This window comes from Gossypium arboreum, chromosome 8, assembly GCF_025698485.1.
Source record: "Gossypium arboreum isolate Shixiya-1 chromosome 8, ASM2569848v2, whole genome shotgun sequence".
NCBI lineage: Eukaryota > Viridiplantae > Streptophyta > Magnoliopsida > Malvales > Malvaceae > Gossypium > Gossypium arboreum.
In genome coordinates, this window is record NC_069077.1 from 47781644 (window position 1) to 47789840 (window position 8197).

An 8197-nucleotide genomic window follows, 5' to 3' on the forward strand; every position below is an offset into this window, starting at 1 on the left:
TATATATCACTTATACTAACATCACACTCATACTTTAAATTCATATCAATATGTATGTTTGTTATATAAATAAAATATTATTCATGATATTTACATAAGCTAAATTTTGACCAAAATCAAACAAAAGCCTATACATGCCATATAAACCGTATTTAATGTTTCAAAAACTATCGAGATAAGCTGGATAGTATGACTTGAGTGCCGATCCAATCGTCCAACCTTTTGAAAATCTACAAAGACATTAAACAATACAAATAAGCTTAATGAAGCTTAGTAAGTTCGATGGTTTAGAAAAAAATCTTATTTGTTAGTAAGTTCGACGGTTTAAACAAAAATCTTATCCAACATATTATAACAAGTCAAATAAATAAAATCATTCATGTCAATTCCCTATCATTCACTGACAATTTCTTGTCATTCATAACTTCAATTAATAAATACATCAGTTTTCAAATCAATATAAAAATAAAAAACATGTCTTTCAAATTCATTAGATAAATCACCTTACCAAAATTTTCCCATTCGAAGAACGACTTACGGATAAGAGTTCATCATTACAGAAGCTCATAAGAGCTAGTCTTCCTGAATACACCAACAGAAGCTTGTAAGAGTTGAATAGAAGCTTATAAGAGCTAAACAGAAGCTCGAAAGCTGAACAGAAACTCGTAAGAGCTAAACAAAAACTCATAAGAGTTGAACAGAAGCTCATAAGAGCTGACCAATAAGTAAAACACGAGAGTTCGCAACAAGTGCTGAACCCCAATTTACTTGGGAAAAATGTCGTTGTCTCCTTCCAATACCATCATACACCAAAATACGAATGTACTCAAATCCCGCATTCCATTCAAACCGAAATCCAATTCTATATTATAATTCCAACAATAATTAAATTCCAATAATAGAATAAATAAATAATACCATTCATCAATTTATACAAAATATTAAATTTTAACCATACGAACTTACCTGAATTGAATTGTAATAATTGCAGAAGTTCATGGACTATTCCGTTATTTTTCTTTTTTCACGAGTATCTACGGGATCTTAATATGAATCCAAAATAGGAAGAACTAGCTTAAACTCTTTCTCCTATGGCTGTTTTGGCCAAATTTGAAGAGGAATTGTCTAGAGAACTATCCAAATTCAATTTGTTTTATTTCTAATTTAATCAAAATTACAATTTTACCATTGAATATCTTTATTTTATTATTTTTTTCTCTTATGTCGCCTCATCCATTTAATTTATGTTCATTTATTTCTTAAGTCATTCCCTATTTATTAATTAAAACATTTAATCATTTAATTCTTATAATTAGTAAGTTTTGCACCTTTTTCAATTTAGTCATTTGTAATTAATTAGCTATCAAAATGTTAAAAGTTTTCATCAAAACTTTAATACTACCTTAATGACACTCCGTAAATATTTTTATAAATATTTACGACTCGATTTATAGAAACGAGGCCTTGATACCTCACTTTCTAAAACCACTTAACCTAAAAAATCATTATAAAACACAAATTACCAATTCAAAAACCGTTTTTGTTTTAAAACCATTTTTAATTTGTAAATATTATCTAATATTTACGAACTTACTCACCGAATTTAGTGGCCTCAAAATCACTATTTCTGACACCACTGAAAATTTGAGATGTTACATCGAGGTTTGATTAGATCTCACGTATGGTGAGGAGCCAGTGGAAATCTTAGCTCGTGAGGTTAAGGTCTTGTGTAATAAGACGATTCCATTGATGAAGGTTTTGTGGCGTAATCACAAGAATAAAAAAGCTATGTAGGAAACTGAGGATGTAATGAGACATCAATATCCATATTTTTCGATTCAGATAAAAATTTTGAGGACGAAATTTCTTTTTAGAGGGGGAAAGTTGTTATTCCCCAAAATTGGACTCGATAGTTTTGGGTTTATGGATCAGATTCTCGATTTAAAAGTTGGGTTTAATTTTGGGAAAAGATGAGGTTGGTAAGAAATTAGGAACTTGAAATTATTAATTCGGGAAATTAATTTAGTAAAATGAATTGTGTAAGAAAAAAAAAAGGAAAATAGATTTTGAAGATTTAATTTCGATTAAATTGAATTATTTAAAAATAAAATAATAGGATTAAATTGGAATAATTAAAAAATGAGTGATAATTGAGACATAGGACTAAATAACAAAACAAGAGAAAGATAGGAGTGTTTATGTGGCAAATAGCCAATTTTTTTAAATTTGGGTGTTCTTCCCTACAAGGTTAAAACTCGCATTGTTCAACTTTCTTTTGGCATTCATTTTCTTTTCTTTTCTTCTTTCTTTAAAGCTCTCAAAGTCTCTCAAATTTTCATCCCATATCTGAAATTTCTCTCATCCTAACTCCAAATACTCTATAAGTTTTCAAAAAGATCTTATAAATTCTATCAAATTTTCCATTATTTTTCAAGTTACAACACTTGATTTTCAAAATCAACCATTTTTGATCCAAGCTAAGGTAAATTTTTTATTCCTAATCATGTTATTAGTTGATTTGAGTCCTTAATTTGAGTTTAACTTAAATTTAGATAGGTCTATCTTATATATGCTAATTTTGGTCAAAATAAGCTTGAAAATAGAAAATCTTGTGTCTCTTTATTAAATCTATGATTTAAATTATTTCTCAACTAAATTTTACTAGATTAAGAGGGTTTTATTCTTAAATCAATAGATCATGAAGGATTTTAAGAAATCTAATAACAAAGTTAAGTTTAAAGCTTGTTAATGGAGGACTATTTTTTTATTTGTGCAAATTCGAGTTTCTTAAGTTTAAATTGGTTTAGAAAAACTTTTTAGAGTATAAGTAAGTGTTTAGAATAATTTCTACATGGTTAGAATAGATCCGGATTGAGAAATCTAAATTTTAGCTAATTTCGGCTAAGTTATCGGTCTAGAAAATAGAGACTGGAGTATGTGGTCTTGTTTGAATTTCTAGTGCTTTAATATGTGGTCTAACATATATGTATGTTGTATTTGGTATGGTTAAAGTGACGGATCCTTCGGTGCTATCATCAAGCAAGTCGAGAGGTAAGGAGAAAGTCGGTTGAGCTTTCGACAAAGTGAGCAAAAGTGTCGAGGTGAGTGTTCTGGTGTTTGACTACTGGTAATTGTGATTTCAGATGTTAATCAAAAGCTTAGGAGGTCTTAATAGAGATTTAAGGCTTTGGTATAAGTGTTTTTTTTCCTTTGCTAGTGTTGAGTAAAGTATGCCTATTTGATGCTTTGTTGATAATGTGTAAGTGTGTAAACTAGAAATTAAATATGATTTAATATATGTATATGTGATATGAGTTGCTAATATTATGCACATGTATGCAATTCTAAGTGTGTTTGGCTCTATGAGCATTGTGGAAATGTCGTAAACACCTTTATGTGAGCATGCAAAATGAATGTGTAAAGTAGTTGTGAAAATGTGAAATGCTTGTATAATGTGCATAAAACAATAATAAACCATGTGTTATTGTAATGTATTGTCCTTTTGATCACTCGGAATCATTGACTATAGTTGACATGCCATAGGATTGTAGTACTCACCATTATGTGTTATATGTGATGAACATTGAGGGTCATGAGACAACGTGGAGAGATAAGGGGCCGTTGAGCTTAGCTCTGTTCACCAGGATAGCTTGGTGTGTTTGGAGAGTGTTGGCCATGAGCTACACTTATGGGATATCGTATGGCTCATTGAGTCTTTAGTGTGTTTAAAGATCTGGGTATCCAATATATATGTAAGCATATATGTGTGGCATGGTTCTTAATTGCCAATATATCTTTTAATGATACTACTTGGGATTCATAAGTTGTTATATGTTGTGTTTAAGTATGTATGTGTGGTATTTGAAATCTAAAAGCATGTTCTCTACTTGGAAAACATGATAGTGTTGTTAAGTTTTAGCATGGCTTGCTTAACTTTGGATAATTATATTTTCTTAGTAGTAACCTTAACATTCATTGAGCTATGTTTAGCTCACACTCTTCATTTTGAATGTGCAGCAAGTAGAATACCAAGTGGTGAACGTAAGTGAGCTAAGTGAACCAAGGGAATCTACCATCTTAAGTAGGAAACTTGTGTTAGTTCTTAAAGGCAATGTGACATGGACTTTTGGGAGTAGACATTTTAAGTTGTTTATAGACTGTTTGATTACTAGCTCAACATTTATCTTGATGGTATATGGTTGATATATTTTGGTTCATGTTGGAAGTATGCTTTATGTTAGAATGTTAGTGGAGTAGCCAAAATGCGGTAAGATGAGCATGTTGGTATTTTGGCACTTGAGGTATGTTTAAATAGGTGAATTGGCATGTTTTGACTATATAGGTATCTTTGAAAAGCATGAATGTCAAATTTATCATGTTGAGTTTGAATTTTTGGAGGCCAGGATATTTTCAAAAAGGTTTGAAAGTTTACATGCTTATGTTTCAAATGTTTTATTTCATATAAATGCAATAAATTTTATATTTTAGATAATTCTCAATATTTTGACATTGTTATAAAAATTAGTCTCTAATTAATTGATTCTAAAATTAATTGTGATTTATAATTGAACTAAGACAATTTTTTTGACAAGGGTCTAATTAAGTGTTCTAAGACTAACACATGTCCTTAGTTTAATTTTACATGTATGATACTCATATGATAAGCATGAATAATGATTTTACCCTTATGTGTTCTTAAGTCATGAATGCTTATTAAATAAGCATGCAAATAGGCTTAATTGCTTGTAATTGATCATGTATGACATATCAAACATATAATTGTCTTCCGGTGGTATCTTAATTAATATTAATGTTAGTAAATCACATGCGAATATGTCAATTCTGGTCCAGGTCACTTCTGTGACTAATGTAACATCTTAAATTTGGGTCAGACTGACCCGATGACTTTAAGGCGCCACAATCATCAACCACTCAAAGGTAGAGTAGAGAAAATCACATGAAATCCTTCATCCTTGCCAACTTAGCTTGCCCAAATGCTAGAGCCTCCTTTGTCCTAGAAGCAATTAAGATCAACAACCCATATTCCAGTCAAACCAAACGTATTTAACTTTAAAACCCAAAAATCCAATATCTTATAGAAGTTTTTCGATGATATTGGAAATTCTTGCTTCTATTTTCCCTAATCTCACAAGTGTAGAAATTTAAAACAGCTTACAACTTCCTGAATTCTTTAGTTCCTATCCTCAACTCTCATGATTGCCGCCTCATGTAGCGTCTTCCTCAACTTTCTCTTCTTCGGAGCAACCAAAGAAGATGGTGTAAAAGGAAACTAAAGAAAAATGAGGAGAATCATACCATCAGAATAACCCTCTACACACACTCACACACACACACACACACACACACACACACACACACACACACACACACACACACACATATATATATTCCCTTCTCGCACAATCACCAAAGCCTCAATTAATCCATCCATCGACTATCATTTTGTCGTCCGCTAAAGGACCAACAAGTTTTAACTTAACCAAACTAGAATTAGTTCTCAAATAATTATCAACATGCTACAAAATTTTCCAAGTTTTCTAATAGAGCTCGTCAACTTACAATTTTATTCAATTATCTCCCCACCTTTCCTAAAGTTTGGGACTTAAACGAAAATCGTGTGTGACAAGTTGAACCTCTAGGGACTAATCGATAATTTTGACTTTTCCCTATTTGTACTCGATTTGATTCAATTCTTGATCTAAACAATTATTTTAAATAATTCATCAGTACCAAACTTCTTTACGTTATGTTGTGATATGCATGAAATATTTAATTCCATTTTTTGAATGCTTCTTAATTTTTACATTTTCTTCAATTTAGTCCCTGATACTGAAAAAAAAAATTCTCTCAATTTTGAGCTTTGGTTTGAAAACTGATCTCAATCACATCCTTTAAGGACCCTCTACTATCTATTATTACAAAAGATTCACAATTTATTCACTTTAGTCTTTATGTACAAGAACTAACAATTAATCATTACAATTTAGTCTCTCTTTTTTTTCATATCTAAGCTTAAATTCTATCAATTTAACACCAATTTCTTCAAGAACTCAAGAATGACAACTCAAGAATGACAACTTTAAAAATTTTAACAATATTATAAACTGGTACATGGGCAGCTCCCATGACCTCAAAAACATGAAAATACAAGAAAATGACTTAAAATCACATACCAATCAAAGGCCAAAAGCGTTGAAGCTTAAAACCCTTTTTTTGTCCTTTGTTTACTCACCACATGAAGAAGAAGATGGAGAGAAAATTCCTTTTTATTTCTTTAATTTTAATATATATAATAAGATTGAACTTAATTAATTAAACTTTAATTAACCAAACCATCATAATTAATCAAAGATGGTGGATTTTAACATCATCCACCACCATTTGAAGAAACAAAATTGTCTATTTACCATTCTGAGCCTCTAGCTATTTGAAAATCTATTGTTATTGAACTTTTACAATTTAGTCTTTATACCTAAATTAAACAATTAATAGAAAAATGAAGGACCAAACTTTAATATTCTATTATAACAACTCTATAAATATTTTATATTTAATATTTACGGACTCGATTTATAAAATGAGATTCTAAAACTGTATTTTTCGACATCACTAAAAATCAAGTTGTTACAACTAATATTTTGTAATAATACTTCAATTTTGCAAATAAATGATTATGGTTCCAATACAGTGCACTTAAAGTTGGTAAATGGTATGTATAAATATTAATAACACTAAATTATAATATATGTAAATATTTTATATATAAAAATATGAATCAATTAAATATATCTTTTAATTTAAATACAATAAACTTGTACATCTATATATAATTTATAATTTACACTATTATTAATTAAAGACACATTGATTGTTTATAATTACAATCAATATTACCGTCTACATATATTAAATTATTTAAATTTACTTATTAAATATCTTATTATTAGATTCAAATTTTGACAAATTTTCTTAGCTATTAGGATTATAACTAATTTATATGTTATTAAGTCCATGCATTGCAAGGGTAAGAAAACTAGTATTATATATTAAAAAGTCTAAAACCTCAGTTAGCGTGGACACCTAAATTTTGACATGTGTATATTTATAATGTTGAAATGTAGATTTTCGCTTGTTAAACTCATATTTTCTTAAAGAAAATATAATAAATTATCTTAATAATTTTATTTCAATAATTATCTAATATTTTTGTAATAATTATCTAATAAATTATTTTAATTATTTTTGAGTTGATATATTAAAATATAAACAATTAATTAACCATTGACGAGGATAAATTAATTTGAACTTTGAATAGATAGATTAAAATTACTTTTTTTTTCTATCACATCAAATCTTTTCATTGGCATCTCAAAATTTAAATTTATTTACATGAACCCAAATTATGCGAAGAAAAAATATAAATAATAATCCTAAATAGTTTTAAAACAAAAATGATAAATTTAAATGTTGTTTGAATTCATGATATCTGATTTTATGCATTCAAGATTAACGGCACAATTTTTAAAATAAATTTTAACAATAAAATTTAACAAAGATTATTTTGCTTTTTGGGTAACATAAGATGAATTTTCAAATAAATGAATTAAAAATATAATATAGTCGGTGAATGGTAAGGAAATCAGCAGTGCAAAAGTGGGAGAATTAGCAAATTGGTTGAGTGGATATTCCCTTTTTGTTTAACAAAAGTAACCGAGAAAGGGCATATTCTGCCTTTAAAATGATAATATATATACTATATTGATATGAATGCATCGAATTTTATTTCAATCTAATCGATATGAATGTTTTGAAATTTATATTAATATAATTTAGAAAATATTTTTAAATACTATGATAAAAATTAACAATATATTGATGCACATATTGCTGAGATCAATTCATTATATCACAAGGATAGACTCTTTATTTTTGTTTTCATACTGATGTATTTCAACTTATTTATTTAGATTTATCCTACATTCAGATATATATGTTTCTCAATATTTTAAATAAATATATAATCTTAGTTATGAAAATATAAAATTTAAGATTATAAATATTTAATATATAAAACTTTTAAACATTAAATAAAATTGTTGAGTAATATTTAGCCTTTTGTCTTAATGATATGAATATTCGAGTATTTATACATGTTACAAGTACTATTATAGCTCAC